The sequence below is a fragment of the Apodemus sylvaticus genome, chromosome 1 (genome assembly GCF_947179515.1).
Source record: "Apodemus sylvaticus chromosome 1, mApoSyl1.1, whole genome shotgun sequence".
In the NCBI taxonomy this organism is placed as follows: Eukaryota; Metazoa; Chordata; class Mammalia; order Rodentia; family Muridae; genus Apodemus; species Apodemus sylvaticus.
Genome location: NC_067472.1, coordinates 139,051,546 through 139,073,996, shown reverse-complemented (window position 1 = coordinate 139,073,996; position 22,451 = coordinate 139,051,546).

Here is a 22,451-nt window from a genome sequence, read left to right as displayed (position 1 = left end):
ACTGGCAACCATGTTGGAAATGGAGAGATAAAAAGTATGTAATCGTTGTAACATCCCAAGGAAAATTTTGCTGATTTTACAGACTTCAGCCCAGCAGGAAACAAAGATAATTCAATTGGGTTTGGTTTTTTTCTTTTTTAAAATGTATTATTATTATTATTATTATTATTTCTTGAGAGTAAGGAATACCTACAAGTAAGTTTTTCCTGGAGGGTTACCTGCTCCAAAAATAAGCAGAAACTCACCAAATCAACTCCCAGCAGATACTTTAGGGAAGGAAGTACATTAATCATCCCGGTGCTGTGCATGGTAAACCGATTCAACATGGCTTCAGGATGGGTATGGGGCAGGGAGAGGCAGACCCTTGTTTGGCTTTGTGTCACAAGTTTATCGGAGCCTGCCTGAGGTCATTATTTCTGAGGTGACCATCTTGTAGCTAAGGAGGTACTACAGGGAAGCAGGGCCTGTCTTGTTCCATCTCCTCTCTGGGCCTCAGCCTGTGTCTGCAGGTGTTTCTCTGTATTGAGTCTCCCTGGGGAATCCTTGGCTTCACAGCAAAAGCCGGCTGAAGTGAAAGTGATTTGATTTGGATCCTATTACAGGCACTTTACCTCTTCTATTTCCGTGATAATAGCAGATTGGAGTCGATTATTGTACTGGGAGGGGAGTTAATGCGATGTCGAGAAACATTGGGGAAACTGGCACAGGCAGAGAGGGATAGATAAAAAGTTTCGCGCAGATTGAAATCTGCAGCACTGGCTGGTGCAGCCAGTACTATAGCGTCCACCATTAGTCAGGGTAGATAGTGTTAGCCAGAAGTCCGGATCACTTCCCTTTCTGGTGCTCAAGAGGGACAGAAAGCACAGTGGCTACTCAGTCTAACTGAACCATCACCCCACGTCCTTCTGAGCCTCTGGTGCTTCCTGTAAAGCTCTTGGACGGCCATACAGCTTCTTGCTCTATCCAGAGGCTACACGGCTCACAAGCACTGGTAGCTTCTAGTTCTTTTTTCTAGGAGGGCATAACACATCAATTTAACCAAACCACACAAGATTTGAGAGTAGTCACAGGCGGCACATAGCGTCCAAGGGCATTTTAGAAGAACCGCTTTACGGTGTTTAACAAGAGATTCTTCATGTGTAAACATTGAGAATATTTGAAGCATCCCTGCTATGGTACCGTGTCCTCTCCGCAGGAATGTCTTCTTTGCCCGTAGTCCCCAAATAACGCATACAGCATGAAAAAAAAAGCACAGCACCGCTGGCTAGAAAAACACCACACAGCAGCTAAGTGATTACTAATTGAGTGGAAAGACATTACTCTCTACGATTCAGGAAAGAAGCAAATATCAAAATATGATTCATCCTTTGAATTCTAATATCGATACCAATTTATCCTTTCCTTTGAAATGAATTTTACTATCATTAAAGTAATGTCTATTACTAAATATATTGTCTTTTACTGGAAATCTACCATGATATATGCCCATCTTATACTTCTGATCTCAAGCATGCTATCATAAGTTCCTTTTACACTTGAGGTTAGAGATTTTTTTCTTTTTCTCTCCTTTCTTTCTTTCTTTCTTTCTTTCTTTCTTTCTTTCTTTCTTTCTTTCTTTCTTTCTTTCTTTCTTCCTTCCTTCCTTCCTTCCTTCCTTCCTTCCTTCCTTCCTTCCTTCCTTTCTTTCTTTCTTTCTTTCTTTCTTTCTTTCTTTCTTTCTTTCTTTCTTTCTTTCTTTCTTTCTTCCTGCTGTACAATAGATAAGTAGAATGTTATTTGACAGGATGATAGAGCTGAGTGAAGAAAAGATTCTTTTTGGCCTTTCATTGGTTGTCTTTAAGAGAACAGATATAAAGTGAGCATGTCTAGGTTTAGAAGGAAAGCTACACAAGGATGCTAGAAGCCACCCATGTCACCTCCTGCATCTGTCTGGATTCTTGCATACACCTTTACGTTTATGAGTTCTATACGCAATATAAGATTGAACAGTTCATTCTTGTTCGAACATGGTCTGTTTGTGAATACATCACAATGCCCATTTATTCACCCTCCATAAATGTCTGAGGCATTTGGAGAGTATCCCTTTATGGCTCATATGCGAACAGTCCATATATATATATACAGACGAGCATTTCTACTTGATATCCTTTTAGATGTGGAATTGCTCCTGTGTAGCCACATGCTTAGCTTCAGCAACTACTTCTCAACAGTCAGCCAGAGACACTACACAGTTTATGACACCACTAGCCTTGTAAGTTAGAGAATCTTGGTCTATGCCATCACCATTATTTTATAATTTCTGGCTTTATAAAGTCTGTCATTATGCTTAGTGTATCAGTATCTCCTGTGCGGTAACTCTATTTGCATGACTGCTAAAACAATAAGTAACCTGTTATATGTGAATTAGCCATGTAAGTATGTATGTTTGGGAAATGTATATTTAGTTAATTTGCCCATGTTCCATATTTGGTTTCCTCTATCTCCAGTGTTTTATACAAGATCGATACCTATTATGGAAGCAAATAAGATTTTCCATGGATATTTGTATACATACTGACTATATTATCCCACTGAACTCTGTTTTGTTTATTTAATGGCGATTTTTGAACAGTGAGTACATTACAATGCACCTTGTAATGAATGCTATGAAATGAGCTCTGGCTTTTCACCACAAGCATTTGAATAATGTAGCAAATCCGTATTTGTTTTTAGTCATTGCTCTAAGCACTGAGGTGAGATTTGACACAAGGAACAGGTCTCTGTTATCAAGAAACTTTATCCTGCAGAAAATGGACTCAGAGTTAAAGGTCAGAAGATGGCATGTCTCCTTAAAAACAAAGATACATGCTCCACTATGCTCATTGCAGCCTTATTTATAATAGCCAGAAGCTGGAAAGAACCCAGATGTCCCTCGACAGAGGAATGGATACAGAAAATGTGGCACATTTACACAATGGAATACTACTCAGCTATTAAAAACAATGATTCGTGAAATTCTTAGGCAAATGGGTAGAATTGGAAAATATCATCCTGAGTGAGGTAACCCAATTACAAAAGAACACACATGGTATACACTCACTGATAAGTGGATATTAGCCCAGAAGCTTGGAATACCCAAGATATTATTCACAGAGCCATTGAAGCTCAAGAAGAAGGAGGAACAAAGTATGAATACTCTGATCTTTCTTAGAAGGGGGAACAAAATACCCACAGAAGGAGATACAGAGACAAAGTGTGGAGCACAGACTGAGGGAAAACCATCCAGAGACTGCTCCACCTGGGGGATCCATCCATACACAGTTACAAAACCCAGACACTGTCATGGATGCCAAGTGCTTGCTGACAGGAGCTTGATATAGCTTTCACCTGGGAGGCTCTGCCATGCATGACAAATACAGAGGGGACATTCTCAGCCAACCATTGAACAGAGCACAGGGTCCCCAATGGAGGAGGTAGAGAAAGGACCCAAGGAGCTGAAGGGTTTGCAGTGACATAGGAGGAACAACAATTTGAACCACCTAGTACCCCCAGAGCTCCCAGGGACTAAACCACCAACCAAAGAGTACACGTGGAGGGAACTGTGGCTCTAGCTACATACATAGCAGAGAATGGCCTTTTCAGCCTTTGGTCATGTGAAGGCTTGATGTCCCAGTGTAGGGGAATACCAAGTCAGAAATACCAAGGGGTGGGTTTGGTAAGCAAAGAGAAGGGAGATGGGGTAGGAGATTTTCAGAGGGGGAACAAGGAAAGGGGATACCATTTGTAGTGTAAATAAAGCAAATAATCTAATAAAAATTTTAAAAACAAAAAACAAAACAAAACACGATCAAGCAAACAAACAAACCAACAAACAAAAAACTGGGCAGTGGCAGCACATGCCTTTAATCCCAGCACTTGGGAAGCTGAGGCAGGCAGATTTCTGAGTTCAAGGTCAGCCTGGTCTATAGAGTAAGTTCCAGGACAGCCAGAGCTATACATTGAAACCCTGTCTCAAAAAACCAAAAAACCAAAATAACCCAAATAAACAAAAAAAAACAAAAGAAAATAACAAACAAAAAACCATGAAAACAAAAGACTTTTATTTTATTTTTATTTGATATATTTTTTATTTACATTTCAAATGATTTCCTGGATCCCCCCTCCCCGAAAGCCCATAAGCCTCTTCTCTCCTCTTGTTCCTCAGTCAGCCTGTTCTCACTTCCCTGTCCTGGTATTCCCCTACACTGCTGCACTGAACCTTTCTAGGACCAGGGGCTTCTCCTTCCTTCTTCGTGGGCATCATTTGATATGTGAATTGTTTCTTGTGTATTCCAAGTTTTTGGGCTAATATCTACGTATCAGTGAGTGCATTCAATGTGTCTTCTTTTGTGATTGGGTCACCTCACTCAGGATGACATTCTCCAGTTTTACCCTCTTGCCTAAGAATTTCATGAATTCATTGTTTTTAATAGCTGAGTAGTATTCCATAGTGTAAATATACCATATTTTCTGTATCCATTCCTCTGTTGAGGGATATCTGGGTTATTTCCAGCTTCTGGCTATTATAAATAGGGCTGCTATGAACATAGTGGAGCATGTAGCCTTATTGCATGCTGGGGAATCCTCTGGATATATGCCCAGGCGTGGTATAGTGGGGTCCTCATGTCCAGTTTTCTGAGAAACCGCCAGACTTATTTCCATAGTGGTTGTACCAGCTTGCAAGCCCACCAGCAGTGGAGGAGTGTTCCTCTTTCTCTACATCCTCTCCAGCACCTGTTTTCTCCTGAGTTTTTTATCTTAGCCATTCTGACTGGTGTGAGGTGAAATCTCAGGGTTGTTTTAATTGCATTTCCCTGATGACTAAGGATGTTGAACATTTCTTTAGGTTGCTCTCTGCCATTTGATATTCCTCAGGTGAAAATTCTTTGTTTAGCTCTGTACCCCATTTTTAATAGGGTCATTTGGTTCTCTGGAGTCTACCTTCTTGAGTTCTTTGTATATCTTGGATGTTAGCCCTTTGTTGGATGTAGGATTGGTAAAAATCCTGGACAGCCAGAGTTATACAGAGAACTCTGTCTCAAAACAAACAAACAAACAAGCAAAAAACCTAAAAGAACAAACAAAAACCCCCAAACCTAACCAAACAAACAAAAAAAAACAAACAAAAAACAATGAAAAACAAAAGACTTAAGTAAGGAACAAAGATCCGAAAAGACGAAAGGAAACTCAATGTCAGCAAACATTGATAGTGTTGGTGAGATCTGAAGAGGTGCAAGGGCAGCTTCAGGTAAAGGCAAACAAGCAGGAAGCTGAATGGAAGGAGGAAGTGGGAATCAAGAGGCTACACAGGGAATGACTGGCCATCACAGAGAAGGCTAGGGATGCAGCTTTGAAGTTTTAGTTGGTGAGGATGAGAAGAGTTCTTTGGAAGGGAAAAAACAGGCTGTAAGGTGAAAGACTGTAGTGCTATGGGTCTACTCAGGAAGACCAATTCAGATGAGGTTGTAATCATCTTGGTTGCAGAGTTTAGAGTTGCAGATGGTGTGAATCTGTGGCTGTCCACTTAAGGAGCTAAGGACAGGCATGGCAGAAGTGTGGGGATGGAATGTGAGAGGGAGAGAGAGCTCAGAGACAACTGCAAGAGCTTTCTTTTTTTTTTTTTAAATTTTTTTTATTCGATATAATTTATTTACATTTCAAATGATTTCCCCTTTTCTAGCCCCCCCACTCCCCGAAAGTCCCGTAAGCCCCCTTCTCTTCCCCTGTCCTCCCACCCACCTCTTCCCACTTCCCCGTTCTGGTTTTGCTGAATACTGTTTCACTGAGTCTTTCCAGAACCAGGGGCCACTCCTCCTTTCTTCTTGTACCTCATTTGATGTGTGGATTATGTTTTGGGTATTCCAGTTTTCTAGGTTAATATCCACTTATTAGTGAGTGCATACCATGATACACCTTTTGAGTCTGGGTTACCTCACTGAGTATGATATTCTCTAGCTCCATCCATTTGCCTAAGAATTTCATGAATTCGTTGTTTCTAATGGCTGAATAGTACTCCATTGTGTAGATATACCACATTTTTTGCATCCACTCTTCTGTTGAGGGATACCTGGGTTCTTTCCAACATCTGGCAATTATAAATAGGGCTGCAATGAACATAGTAGAACATGTATCCTTATTACATGGTGGGGAGTCTTCTGGGTATATGCCCAGGAGTGGTATAGCAGGATCTTCTGGAAGTGAGGTGCCCAGTTTTCGGAGGAACCGCCAGACTGATTTCCAGAGTGGTTGTACCAATTTGCAACCCCACCAGCAGTGGAGGAGTGTTCCTCTTTCTCCACACCCTCTCCAATACCTGCTGTCTCCTGAATTTTTAATCTTAGCCATTCTGACTGGTGTAAGATGAAATCTTAGGGTTGTTTTGATTTGCATTTCCCTAATGACTAATGAAGTTGAGCATTTTTTAAGATGCTTCTCCGCCATCCGAAGTTCTTCAGGTGAGAATTCTTTGTTTAACTCTGTACCCCATTTTTTAATAGGGTTGTTTGGTTTTCTGGAGTCTAACTTCTTGAGTTCTTTATATATATTGGATATTAGCCCTCTATCTGATGTAGGATTGGTGAAGATCTTTTCCCAATTTGTTGGTTGCCGATCTGTCCTCTTGATGGTGTCCTTTGCCTTACAGAAACTCTGTAACCTTATGAGGTCCCATTTGTCAATTCTTGCTCTTAGAGCATACGCTATTGGTGTTCTGTTCAGAAACTTTCTCCCTGTACCGATGTCCTCAAGGGTCTTCCCCAGTTTCTTTTCTATTAGCTTCAGAGTGTCTGGCTTTATGTGGAGACCCTTGATCCATTTGGAGTTGAGCTTAGTACAAGGAGACAAGGATGGATCAATTCGCATTCTGAGCTTTCATCTGAGTAGCTGGGTGGCAGGAACTCCCAATAGCAGTGATATAAAAGCCTATGGAAAAATGGGTTACGGGAGATTAGGAGACCATCTTTATGACATTCTTCATGGGATAATTCTTTCTGTTTAACCAGTCTTTTAGATAATTTTTATTATTTTGCATTCTGATCCATTCTAATGCATCTAAAGCTGAACCTACATTGTCCCCATTAGACAAAGCCACCTTTCCAATAAGAAATAACTATTAATGTTCAACACTACAGCATGAATGTGTTTCATTCTTGATTCATTTGAGGGTATGATAATATACGTAATAATGTCTTATGTAGATGAATAATGGCAGATTACAGAGATAAGAATTTATGAAAGGATTTCAAATAGACTATTGAGTGAAATGCCTCCAAAAAATGACACAATCCAAGTTCATCAAACACTTCTCTATCATGACAGTCTTCTCACTATTATCTATAGAGAGAAAGCACAAATGGCAGGATGTTCCCTTTTAAGAATATATTATAAATCAGTATTTTCACAGATAGATTAAGTCTCATGCTGGAGATATGGCATGCACTTGCCGGCATATTTTAAACTTGCTGTCTATGGAAATGCATCAAGGAAATGAAAGATGATGTTCCTCTGATATGGCCATCCATAAAACCTTCTCCAGTAGGACTGAAGAAAGAAAAATGAAATAATGTAATGCGGGCTATGCTGTTTCCCTGTGTGTGTTATTGTTGTGTTTATTTGCTTACTGTTATAATTATTGGTAGAGGATGTAACATAGTCTCCTTTGACACTCTCCACTGGCTAAGCCTTCCCCATTCTCTGAGGATACACAGATGATTTTTTCCTAGGTTCTCTGGTAGGTCAGTTATACCGAGAGACAATTCTGACCAGTGATATTGGAACAATGAACGTATATCGCTTGTGTTTTCCCAGTCAACATAGAGAGCGGGAAATGACTTTGGAGCAACACTCTGCCAATAAATGTTTGGATCTATCAACTCCCATTTTGGAGATCCACAGCCCTAAAGCAAACAAAGATACTTTATAGATGAAATACTTGGTTATTGTTCTACAAGGTTATGCTATATAAGCACCTAAGGGAAATAGCTTATTTGTTCCCCTTATATAATTTTTTGGCATATAGAATTGGTGAAGTCAATGAAATTATGAAACATAATGAAAATACTTTTAAAGCACTCAAAATGTGGCCAAGGAACAAAGAAAACTCTGCAGGCAGAGAAATAGGTGTGGTGTGATAAAAAAATTAATAGTGCACATCATTTGGGGTGAGCCATAGCAAAGGATCTTTATGGGTGCTAACTTCTCAGTCATTCATCTTGTTTTCCAGTAGATCTTCCTCTCTTCTTGCTCTGTTAAAACGAACTAAAGAGTAGACTTGTTCTTTCTCATAGACTTACATAGATTTGGATAATGATTAAGCAGATGGGGGGGTCTCTGCTTTTCTCTTAACTACATCTTACTTTTTGAAGTATGCCAACAGAGACCCATGACTATGGCAGTAGTATAGGACTCAATCCACAGCTAGTTTGGTATACTACAGATCCAGTCATTTTGGAAGGGGGCTTCAGCAACAAAAAAGGACCTTCTTCCTATAAGGCTTTACCCCAATTCTACAGACTTTCTTCATCCTAGGTCATAGCAAGTCATCCTTCACCCTTAATTGTATGATAGATTTTCTTCCTATTGGTGTCCCTGGCATATATAAAGTTCATGTCTCACTCAGTTGCCCGATACCTATGTAAACAATAATGATTCTTGGAGAAGCATTAAATGTGATATCTCTTTATTTGTCTGGACACAGTGATGTCATGATTTGCACTTTTTAAAGGGTTCTTAAACATCACGTATATCATGAAAGAAAGACAATCAATGAGCACAGAGAACTCTGAGCTAGGCCTGAAAGGCAAGAAAGAATCCAAGTCTGTGGTGGAGACAGGAAGTCATGATTCTGATGGTTTCATTTTGGAGGAAAACTTGGGAGTAAAATAAAGTATCCTCTGTTAAATAGGTACAATAGCAAATGCAGGAAATGTTGGGGGAAAGCCAGAATGAGCTACTGACCAATGTGACAAAGTCAGAATTTGTGCAGAAGAAAGGGATGGCTTTATAGGTGTTTGGGATAATTGTTAGTATGTCTTTGTTTCTGTTCTTCCACAGGGTCCCCGAAGGATAGAGCAATGGTCACTAGGAGAAAAGGGAGTCAGTGGAGGGACATAGAAGACTGAACCACTCCGAGCCAATTCATCATTAGGAGACAATTAAAAGGACAAGTTGGCAAATGCCTATAAAGTGCTCTGCCATGCTCCTGAGATAATGAATGGCTAAGGATGACACCATGGGACTTTGCAAAATTAATTCAGCTGTCAAGAAGGAGTCAGGGTGATGTAAGCTGTAGAACTGAGGTAATTTATGAGATTTTGGAGAGTTTTTAGCTTGATTTTTCAGTAATATTTGTAGCAAGGTCAAGGACAAAAACTCCATACATGTAATTTTTAAAATTAAATGGTTTCTTAAAAAGGCAGATGGGTATGGTTGCTATAAATCAGCTGAGAAGCATACTGGCATGATGTGGGGTGCTGTTGAGGGCACACAAATAAATTTACTGAAAAGCATGCTTAAATTCTTTCTGCATGCCATGTGCCTGAATTACAGTAAAAACACTGCTTAATGAGTATGTTTTCACAACTTTTCTCAGAATATTTTATTAATTTTTCTGGGAGATGCATACCTTCAATGTGTATTTAATTATGATTATTTTATAAACATATTCTTCAAAAGCAAGATAGACCAAATGGAAAACATAGCACATTTCTAAGCATTTAGTTTCATTATAAAGGAAGTTAAAAATCATATGATGAGTCTCTAAAAACATTTTCAATATGAAAATTAGTTAATAACTTTTAGTTTCTAGAATTGAGGAATGAGATAAGAAAAGAAAAAATAAAAGATATATTTTCACTAGTATTTCTCTGCATTGCCTTGATGCTAAGCATAAGTTTGTCTTAATTTCCTAATTTAAATATTAGTGTCCAGTTTAAAGAAATGTTCAGAAACAGCAACATATTGTAAGACATCCAAGGAGACTTTGAGATTTGAGAATGGATAACTCACTTGCATAGCAGGTTGCATTTGGTCTTTGTTTTGAACTATTAGAGTTAGATACCCACAAATTTTACAAATAAAAGATCAACTAACATTCTGAAATGTTGACTAGCTTGACCTTGTGCAGGTTTCCTGTAGGTAGCCAAAGCCACTAGGAATTCATGTGTACCATGATCCTGTGATGTACAGAAGACACTGTTTTACAGAAGTCTTCTCCAACCATTGCCTATTAAAATCTTCTTACCTTCTCTCCTAAGACCTTGCTTCTGAATGGGAGAAAGGGATGCAGTATAAATGTCTCATTTAGGGTTGAATGCACTATAGTTAAGTCTCTACTGTATTTTGACCATTTGTCAGCCTCTGTATTAACTGTTAGGCACTGGAAAATTAGTCAGAGTTGTTGGAGGTAGAAATGGAGTAAATAGGATCAAGATATATACATTCGAGAAATTCTCAAAGAATAAGTAACTATTTCAAAGACATAAATGATTACAGAACAAGGTCCAGGTAACAAGGCTGCAATAATCAGAAAATAGGCTTATCAACTATTCATATATCCCTGCCTGGCCTTGAAGAACCTGTTACAGAATTCAAATCCTGCCAGTCCTGACTTCTAGAAATACAAGCTGAACTGAAGAATGATAAAAGCATGTATTTGAGTACAGTAGTAACTATGTCCTAAAGGACACATCACACAATATTGTCTATAAAATAATAAGAAGTGGTCAAAAATAAAACCAATATATATTTTTGAAGCTATTAGATAAAGTTTTATTCTTCTTACTGAGATATAACCTGAGGCTAAATTCCCACCTCATGAGAATCAAAGATTCAGTATTAGATTTGTAGCAACCCAAGGGATAAATAAAGCTGTTGCATAGATTTAACCCACAAATGCAAAATTTGTGGGTTAAAATGCAAAGAAGTACAGTGCTGGAGAAAGTACATAAGAGCCATTATCTTAAAAAAAAAAAAACCATGAATACTGGGGAAATGAACTCTCCAAGTAAAGGAGGAGACATGTAATTCATTTGGGTCTTAGACAGTGTTTCTCAACTTTCTCAGTGCTAAGATCCTTTAATATATCCCCCATCCTGTGATGACCCACAACTATGAAATTATTATCACAGCTACTCCATAACTATAATTTTGTAATGGTTATGAATCATAATGTAATTGGTTTTGGTGATAGAAGTTTGCTGAAGGGATCACAATCTATATGTTGCAAATCACAACTCTAAGGCCAAGTAAAGGATAACAAATTGCAGTGCCCAGTGATGTAAAAGGGAACTAAAAAACAGCTGAGATGATCTTGTAAGAAAAAGAAAACTCCATAACAACATAGCATTATTAACTCGTGTTGCATGTAGAATCAATTAAGAAGTCAGGTGTCCAAAGTGTTAAGCAGCATGGACAAAGCAGTACAACTAATTGTTCAGAAAGCATCGTGGTTCTGACGCATTAGATTGCAGGCAATGGACTGACTTAAACTCTGTTCCAAACAGGGAAAACATAATCCAGACCAGAGAAGACAGTAATAGTGTGTTAGAAGAAAAGAACATGAAAGCTAAGTGTAGAGATTTATTCACATATCATGTCTCTAAATCTCTCCAGTAAGAGTCTGTAATGAACCCCTTAGTGAGATAGGCCAAGACTTTATGGAAATGACAACTAACATCAACATACTTGTCTAAGGACATTTCAGCAGCTATCTTTCTAGATTGTTCAATGGTTGACAAGTTATACTCTTCAATGTGTGTTGGGAATCCTTGAACATCCTTCAGTGCACTATGCTAAAAGTGAAATTACTCAATGGCCACAGAATGCATGCAGGCAATTTCAAATTGTTTATTTTTCATTATATTAAGAATCTATGTCCAGAAGTCCCATCAAGCAGCTGAAAGAGTCAGATGCATATATTTGCACCCAACCAATGGACAGAAGCAGCTGACTCCTGTTGTTGAATTAGTGAAGGCTGAAAGAAGCTGAGAAGAAGGGCAATCCTGTAGGAGGACCAGCAGTCTCATTTAATCTGGACCCCTGACATCTCTCAAACACTGGACCACCAAACAGGCAGCATACATAAACTGATATGAGGCCCCCAACATACTTATAGTAGAGGACTACTGGATCTGTGTCTATTCAGAGATAATGTGCCTAACCCTCAAGAGACTGGATGCCGAAGGGAGCTTAGAGGCCAGGTATGGTGGGGGGGTGGGGACATCCTCATGGAGACAGGGGTTTGGGAAGGAGTTATGGGATGAGGAACAATTGGAGGGTGGAGGGGAATCTGGGGGAATAAAATAAAAAGTGTAAAAAAATTAATTAATTAATTAATTTAAAAATTAAAAAAGAATCTATGTTAAAAGAACCCTACTTGAATGTAAAGAAAATAAATAAAATAAATTAGGATATTTTCCAATTCCAAATTCTATTTGCCTAAAAATATCATGAATTCATTGTTCTTAATTGTTGAGTAGTATTCCATTGTGTAAATATACCACATTTTTTGATATCCATTCTTCCATTGAGGGACATCTGGGTTCTTTCCAGCTTCTGGCTATTGTAAATAAGGCTGCTATGAACATAGTGGAGCATGTATCCTTATTACATGCTGGGGAATCCTCTGGGTATATGCCCAGGAGTGATATAGCAGGGTCCTACGGAAGTGTCATGCCTGGTTTTCTGAGGAACTGCCAGACTGATTTCCAGAGTGGTTGTACCAGCTTGCAATCCCACCAGCAGTGGAGGAGTATTCTTCATTCTCCACATTCTTGCCAACACAGTGAGGTAATCCAATCACAAAAGAATACACATGGAATGCAGTCACTGATAAGTGGATATTAGCCCAGAAGCTCTGAATACTCAAGACACAATTAGCATATCAAACAATTCCCAAGAGGAAGGAAGGAGAGGTCCCTGGTCCTGGAAAGGCTTGATCCCGCATTGTAGGGGAGTACCAAGACAGAGAAATGGGAGGGGGTGATTGGGGAATGGGTGGAGGAAAGTGGGCTTATGGGACTTATGGGGAGGGGGAACTGGGAAAGGGGAAATCATTTGGAATGTAAACAAAGAATATAGAATATAAAATAAATAAATAAATAAATAAATAAATAAGCCACATAGACAAGAATTAGTTCCAAATACAGTTGTCATTTAAATGCCAAAATAAAGGCCAGAGAGATGGCTCAGAGGCTAGGTGCACTTGCTGCTCTCGGAGGGGATCCTAGCTTTAGTTCCCAAGACCGACAGTCATGGCTCACGACCATTTGCAACAAAAATTCCTAGAGATCCAACCTCTTCTATTCTGCCAACAGTACAAGTACATAGTATACAGACAAGTTGCAAGAATACTCATGTACATTTAGATATAACTGGATAGATATAACTGGGTAGATATAAATAGATAAAAGCTGTGCAGCAGGAACCCAGTGCTCAACAAGCCAAGGCAGAAGGGCTGCAAAAACTTTCAGGATGGCCTGGAGGGCACACCAATCACCATGCCAGCCAGGGTTAGATGTGAAACCTTGTCTCAATAAGCAAACTTACAAACAAATAATACCAAAGCAAAATACTTTGTGTGAAAACTAGGAACGAAGTTTCAAAGATATACATAAAAATGGAGATTGCAAGACAAATGTCTTTCTAAATTTCTAAAGCTTAAAAGTGTAAGACAGCTGTAGGGAGAGGTTTTACTCAGCCTCCCAAGAGGAACTCTTTCAAAGGAGAGTGAAAATATCTAATGTGGGATTGTGCAGAAGAGAAGAATCACGGGGTATTCACAAAAATTATTCTCATAAATCGACGGCGTGGAAGAAAGATAGAGCTACAGTGTACATTTGGGGTTGTCGTTTGAATGGGCAAAGGGCAGCATCTGCCTCTACTTTTGCTAGGCTGAAAACATCACACCTGTAAAATATTATAAATACAACTTTTAAGCCTATGTTAATTACATATATACATGCAGGGTTTGAGGGGATTGAGTATCTGAGTACAGGTGTCCAAAGACACTGAATGAGACCATCAGATCCCCCCCGCCAAAGCTGCAGGAATGGATTGTTGTGTGCTACCTGATGTGGGTGCTGGGATGAATTCATATCTCTGCACATTCTTAACTGATGAGCCATCTCTCTTGACCTGTGTTCTAACCACAGATAAATATCCTGTAACCAACAATCAGAAAACATGTAGAATTTAGATGCAAAATATTCTATCTGAAAACCCACTTGCCATATTTAAATAAAAATCAGGATAAAACCAAAAGTGTTTTGATAATTTTACTCAATGTATGCTTTTGTCTCCAAGTTTAGAGTGAATAAAGGTTAATTCAAATTGTTTTACCTTTCATGTGAGGAGGAAAAGGTAAAAGTATACATTTCAAATTCTTTAAATTTTATTCTACCAAGGACTTTGTCCTATGTTGTAATGTAACATGTCAAACTAACACAAATGCACTAAAAATAAATGGAAATCTTTTTATTTAGCAGAATCCCCTTTTGTCCTACCCCATGTTAACAGTAACATTTTCCCCTTTTTGATTGTTTGTTTCTTTTTTTCACATATAAGATGATGCATTTGGGAAAGCTGGGGTTAAAAATCCCTCGGCAAATTCTCATTTCAACTAGCAGGAGAAAAGAGGATGGATATAGCACAAATCACTATGTACAATTTATGGAAGAAGTAAAGGTAATTTAATATTATTATGAAAAATACCTGTATAATGGAATCATTTGGGCTATTACAGCACGTCTAGAAATATAAAATAATGTGAGGCAAAAGTGACCCGTTGTTGCAACCTTACCTTCCAGAGACAGTATTGTGCAGCAACCAATCACGTTTAGTCTAGCTAAATTTTAATAGTCATTTAGAGATAATGCATTCACTAATCACAATGGATACATAACTGTAAAGCAAAATGACTAAGCAGCAGCTACCAACTGGATTTATTAAAATAGGATATTTCTTTGTATTACTGTGCAATCCAATGGCTTACCATAGGACCCTTTTACATCTTTTAAAACATGTTTGCTAGAGTTTATGTGATGAAAGAAATGCATATCTAAGATGCAGTAAAAAATGATTTTCTCTAAATCCCCCATGTTATTAACTTTTTTTTAAAAAAAAACAATATACTTTAGAATTTTATATGAGTAATCCTCCCTAGGAAGCACATCTATATCCAGAGAAACAGGTGAATGTCTTCATGTACATATATAAATGAATCTGAAATGCAGAATATTTGTCAATATCAGTGGCTAATTAAATGCCCTGAGACATGCTTCTCTTCTTTTAGGCTATAAGGATGCTTCAAAAGTTCCTTCTTTTAATCGTCTCTTGATAGGTGTACAAACATTTGCTTTTTGAGATGCTGTGTAATTTACTGCAACCTGGGAGAAATGCTTTGCCCATGGTGTTCTGGGATTGGCCTGCTTCCAGATCAGTATGTACCAACAGGGGAGCCTGGGCAGGATTGCTGGCAGTCTCCTCCCTACCTTCCAGGCAAGGAATATTCCAGAGCTCTGCAGGAGGCCCCTGAGAGGTCTAGCTTCTCATGTTGTTATGGGAACTGTTTCTCACAAAGGAAACCTAGAGATGACAGTTTCTGAATTCAAAGAGAGGAATATATACTGTTTATACAGCCAGGTACAGACATTTGCCTATATCCACTCATGTAATTGGAAGATACTTGCAGAGGAGAGAGGTACTCATTTCCCATGAAGAAAAGCAAGAGGGCCAGTGGGGAGTCAAAATGGCGCCATTTTCCCTACCCACTCAGAACTGTGAATGAATAATTTATAGCTGTAACATGGGTAATGCACCACGTCTTGCTCAGATGGGCATTATGGACTTGGGGAAATTTTTACCAAGTTTCTGCTTCAGACTGACTGTCTTATTTAGTTTCCCACCAGAATCCCTTCCTGACATTTTCTAGGCTCTTTTCACCTGTAGAGTAATCTCTCCCAACCAATTCATTACGCTCACATCATTTCTTCTCTTCTTTTGGACTTCAAATTAAACTGTTTCAGAGCTTTTGGTAATAGAAAATAAAAATAATTATATGCACATGGACACACAGAGACTTCTATTTGCACACATGCACAGGTATGCACACATACATACACACACACACACACACACACACACACACACACACACACACGCAAGCACACATTTAAATGACAAACTACTGCCCTCAGACACTCTCCTAATCAACTTCTTTGGCTTCCTTGAATGAATATTTTCCTGGCATGGCCAATTTTGCTCTAAATCTATTAAATAATAATATTTATAGTTTTGGAAAGGATGGATGTGCTTTGTCAGGTCAGGCAATAATGTTTAGTTTGGAGAACACATGGAGAGAAACTGAATTCTTTAATATTCAAACATTGCGTCTGAAACAATGGCAGCCTTCAAATTAGAGTTGAGAATAAGCAGTCTGTTCTGATTTATTTAACATCATCTTCTAAAATTTTTCTGCAAAAACCTGAAAATGGGAATACATACTATTGGACATCAAAATCTGACAATTTTAAGCTAAGTCCAAATATAGTGAACAAATATATTTCTACACTATTTCTACAGCTATATTCTCAAATCATACTACTAACTTTCTGCACAGAAGGAATTATTGATCCCATCAATAGGCCTGCCAAAGTTTAGTTCTTGTTATAATATTAGCACAAGGCTTATTTAAAACTTATTTAATGAGCCAAACATTGCAGAATACATAGAAAATATAGTTCATTTGTCTTAATGCTTAGATTTTAATGGGAAGAAATATAAAATAATAGTGAATATTTATATAGAGAAGGGAGCAAATTATCAGTTTATGTGCTGTGGAAGAAAAAGTTTGCTGATTGAGTGGCAAAAGCAGGGGTAGTGGATAGATACTTTCTATTGGATATATTAAGAAATAGCTATGGTCTGAGCATAGAGACCCCAATGGAGGAGTTAAAGGAAGGACTGAAGGAGCTTCTGGCGTTTGCAACAGCAGAGGAAGAACAACAATATCAACCAACCAGACCCCCCTAGAGCTCTCAGGGACTAAGCCACCAATCAAAGAGTACACATAAAGGGACCCATGGCTCCAGCTGCATATATAGTAGAGGATGGCCTCTGGCATCAATGAGAGGGGAGGCCTTTGGTCCTGTGGAGGCTTAATGCTCCAGCATAGGCGGATGCTAGAATGGTAAGGCGGGAGTAGGGGGGTGGATGGAGCAGACCCTCAGAGAGGTAAAGGGATAATGAGATGGGATGAGTTTGCAGAGGGAAGACCAAGAGAGGGGACAACATTTGTCATATAAATAAATAAAATAACCAAAAAAAATGGAAATATATATAGGTAGCTACCAATGTTCAAAGAGAACTGCAAATAAGACTGGCATGGGAAATGTGTAGTGATGCAGCAGTGGTCTAAAAAAGAGTTCTACAGCATATTAGTGGTGTCAGATTTGGTTATGAACCGTGATCAGTGTCCAAAACAGGTCCATAAAAGATCAAAAAAGATGTTCCTGTTTTGGTGGTTTTTATTCAGCTTACTTCTGTGGGCTCCAAGAGTGAAAAGATTGGAGAATGATAGAGTTATAGATTAGTGAGTCCACTTCAGTATAAAACAGCTTCTTTACAAATTGATGTCTGAACCTATTTGCATCATAGATAGCAATGACTGACTCTTTATGTGTTGTTTCTAGTAAGTACTCAGTGAATATCCCATGAATCAGTGCTTAAAGAAGGTCGTACCTTATAGGCAAACAGAGAGCAAAGCAATGTATGTAAAGAATCCATGCAAATTCCCAGATGTATAGAATGCAGATTTACATGGAGAACATTGCATTCCAATCCCATTTCAGGGATTACTTTGTCCTCAAGAGAGATTCCTCCCTACACAGATCCCCATGTCATTTCCAGTTTTACAAGTAGAAAGATGGTCTGAAGAGATTTGAAATCTTGGGTGGCTAGTACACAGAGTAGCAACTGAACGCAGTGACACTTGAGCCTGGCAATTGCAATGCCACTCAAGAGAAAGAGCAGGAGAAAGGAACAAGCAGACTCCTTATCAGCAGACTGTGGCTCCAGGAAACAGAAGTGGAAGGTCTGGAAAGGGCAGAGGAACATCCAGGAACAGCGGAGGAACCATCAGAGATGCTCTTCAGTTTAGTGAGGAGAAGCACAATAAAGAAGTAGCAGCATGGGGAACTCACTCTCACCTTCACTGGCTTTGAATTAATCACTTAGTCTTGGATGGTCGCTTTCCTCAAATAGGAAATACAAAAGTCTCCTCGTCTCAAGACTCTCACATGATTGAATCATGGTATTTAGAACCTGTGGCATGACATCACCAGGCCTTTACTCACAGCCATTAATTTATAAATGACCAAATCCATAAGTTAAGGACAAAAGACTACCAAATACAATATATGTACATACATATATAAATATGTAAAATGTGTTTATTCAAATGTTCGTACATCCATGGACATATACATACATGCAAAGAAGAAAGTGCAACATTAAGGTCAGGCACCTTCATTATCCATGGAATGCTTCTCTCCTTGTCAAAAGAAGAGAGATGGATTCCCCATGCATTTGACCATCTGCGAATTCTAAACCTTCTGTGACACATTCACAAGTCCAGTGTTTTTTGTCCCCAAAAGCCCACTCTTTCTGCTTGAAGTGTGCAGGCAAGCTGCACACACGGCCTGGCAGAGCCAGGGGTTCACTGTAGCTCTGGGAAAGCAGCCTGCAAAACACTTAGGGAAAAAGCATTGAGTCCAATCTTGAAAATTAATGTTAACTTCAGATGTTCCGATTTGAGCAGGGAAGGCTCTGGTCTACTAAATACAGGATCCAGTTATCTCACAGAATAACACAGTTGTAAATCTGAATAAAATTAAAAAGAGATCAAACCCTGTAGACAAATGCTTTGGCTAAATGCCCTCTCTTGTGATCTGAATACCAACTACTGTGTTGTATAGTCATTTATAAAGAGGCTTGGAGGTAGGCAATAGTGGGGGGGAAGGGTCATTAATTTCAGCCCACCCAGAAAGGTGTTAACTATGCCCCATCCTTCTGGCTAGATGATAATTAAGCTGCCTCTTTTGTGCCTCCCCAGAGGAGGCATATATACTGTATTACTCTACAGCACTGTTAGGACAGTGTGATTGCAGTGAATCAAATCTTGTTTATCCTAAGGATGGGGTGGGCCTGCCCAGCTAGGGGTTTTAATTTTAATTGGGGTTCACATCAGACTGAACAACCTCTTAGCTGAAAATTCTGGATAGCTCTGGGGGCACATTTGATTAACCCTCTCCCTGCTGATGCCTAACACTTTTCCCAGGGATTGCTGAATTTCACCCACAAAAACCTGTTTGTTCCCACAAAAAATAAAACACACACACACTAGAATATAACAGAAAGTCCCTCAAATTTTTCTGAAGAACCTATAAAATTTGAAGGACACTCTCAGGGTAATCTTTGTGATTTACTTCTGTGACTTCAGGCTAAAAAATGAATGGTTATTGTTTTAAAACTCCATTAAATATTTTCCAGATTTTATTTTGCACATTGAGATTTTGGGTCCTGGAGATGTTTCAAATGACTCACATAGAATGTGAGGACATTAGTTAAAGAAGCAAAGAATAGGTTCTGCCAATGGATGTTGGCTGGCAATGTGTGGTCTTCTGCACTGATGACATCCATGCATTTACAAGGGAAAGAGAAGACTTGGTCATGGATTTTTAATTTTGGCCAGGGCCATCATCTGGAAGTTGCTAGGAAGGCGTTATTTGAAACTGTAAGGTTCTGTTTACTTTCTGCCTGAAGTGGGCAGGCAAGCTGCACAGATAATCTGAGAGAGCACATTAGGGCAGCATCACAGGGAGGAACCTGTGCTTTGTAATGATCTAGGGTGACTTCTGGTATGCCCATGGTGGGTTTCAAAGCCTCTTCACAGAATGAATCATGGGTGGTAGGCTTCAATGTCTCTTTATTAACTGACTCATGGGTGGGTGATGTACCAGAGTGGGAAGAACAAAGGCTTTGAAATCAGAGTTTGCTCAACTTTTCCCAGAAACTCAATGTGATTATAAAATTAAAAAAATAAATATAAGACTGGGATAATAGAAGAGTTAATCAAGTGTTTGCATTGCCCCAAAGGGATCCTACATTCTGTTATCCAGCCCCTGGGTGCCACATACTCATAATTCCAGTGCTACAAAGCAGAAGCCAGAAGATTTCTGGAGCTTGTGGATCAGAGAAACCTAGCCTACTGGTTTTCTTTCTCAGTGGCAAGATTCACACCACAGACAGACCCTGTCTACCCTGTCTAAAAAAATGCATGCACCATGCCTAATCACAGCCACTTAGGCACATACACACAGAAACACACAGAAACATACACACACACACACACACACACACACATCAAAAGGGACCATAAGTTTGTTAGCACTCAGTAGCATCTCAAATAACAATTGAATGGGAATTTCCTGGCAACTAGCAAGTACACAGTTCATATATTTCTTATAGCCCTCACTCATGAACACAGCATCTAAATCTTACCACTTCCTTACATGTATATATTTTGGAGGAAGAAACGTCACAGATTTATCTCTGATACCTTCTGATGAAGAGCTCAATGAATGTTTATTGAACAAGTGCCAGTAGCCCAAATGGGGTCTAAGTAATGTTACATTAGAAAGCAGACTCGGCCAGAATAGACTCTATACTATGAGTAATGATTAAAGAGGAATCGAGGATGGTCATTTTTTATCAAAATGTAACAGAACATGCTGTCTCCAGGGTTCAGAGGGTAAACTGACTAAGAGCAGATAGAACTGTTTGCCACGATGGAAATGCAGTTAGTTTGGGAGGATGGAGTAAGTGAACCAAGGTTTAATTGGGACCAAAATCAACAAGTATGTTTCCTCTGGAGAAAAACAAAAACATGAAAAGATTTTTGTATTGGGTTCAATGACTAAATCAGTGTGACATAGAAAGATGCATGCACGTGTGGGCTGTGGAAAGAAAGGCATGTTTTAAGTACAAACACTGTCACTTTCTGCAGCTCAGAAAAGGATTATGAATGATTCCCTCCCAAAGAGACAACTGACAAGCAGAAATCACAATCATTTCACATTTTAAAGTAGGTTTGGAAATAGAGAACGTTACATATAGAACTTATGCTTCAGGAGAGGCACCATTGAGATTGAAGTACATGCCTACTTCTCCATGGGAATCAACAGGACTCACTTTGTCATTTCAGAATTGAAATTTATTACCAGTTTGAATTAGGAAGTAAACATGATTAAAATTTATCACCAGTTTGAATTAGAAGTACACATGATTTGACATTTTAAAAAAAGAATAATTATTGGAAGCCAATAAGGCATTTAAATCTCCATTTAAATATAATAAATTTTTGACTCTATTTTCCATGTGAAAAGGCAAACTCCAATATCAGGGTTAGCACTTCTTGGTGTGACATGTGACCTGACACTAGGTATTAATATTTCAGATCGAGAGAGAAACATGATTGTACCACAGTGAGAATCAGTCAGACATCGATTGTATACATTAGAAAGAAAGAAAGACAGAAAAGAAAAGAAAGGAATGAAGGAAGGAATGAGGAAGGAAGGAAGGAAGGAAGGAAGGAAGGAAGGAAAGAAGGAAGAAAGGAATGCAAAAGGAAAGGGGGGAAAGGAAGGGACTGCCTAAAGCAAGCTCAAAATTAATTGGAACCAAACAAAAGGGAAAATTATGTGTCAATGGACCTTGGAAGCACTAATAAATGGAAAGGAAATGTGAACGCTGTCTTTAGAAATGAAGTGCAAATACAACCTGCTTGCTTCTGGACGAGAAGATAGGTATGCACATTTAGAATAATGAGACATTTATTTTAGAAATGCACACCAGAACCAGAACAATTTCTTCAGTTGTACAAAGCAAAGCCACAAGCAAAGGTCCAAGGACAGGAAGTGTTCTGAGAGAGAATTGGAACGCATTTAGGGATTCAATCCCTCTGCTCTCTTCAATGCTGCCGTCTCTGAAATTAGTAGCAATATATCTACATGTGAAGAAAACAGCCAGGACAAAGTCGTTTTTAAAACAAACAAACAAAAAAAACCTGTCTTTTTACTTACTATTTTCTTCTGTTTGTATTCATTATAGAAATGGACTGCGTATTCAGTCCCATGACCTCTGGAGCTAGCCTTGAATACAGAAAACAGCAGTTTTTCACATACTGTTGCTGTGACTTATGTTCGTGATTCAAAAAAACCAAAAAAAAAAAAAAAAAAAAAAAAACCCAAAACAAAAACAAAACCGAAAAGAACAACCCCCCCAAAAAAAACCCAAAAAACAAAACAAAACAAAACAAAAAGCAAACCCAAAAGCTCTACCGTTTTGCTCTTTGTGAGGTATATAACAGTCTAGGTACT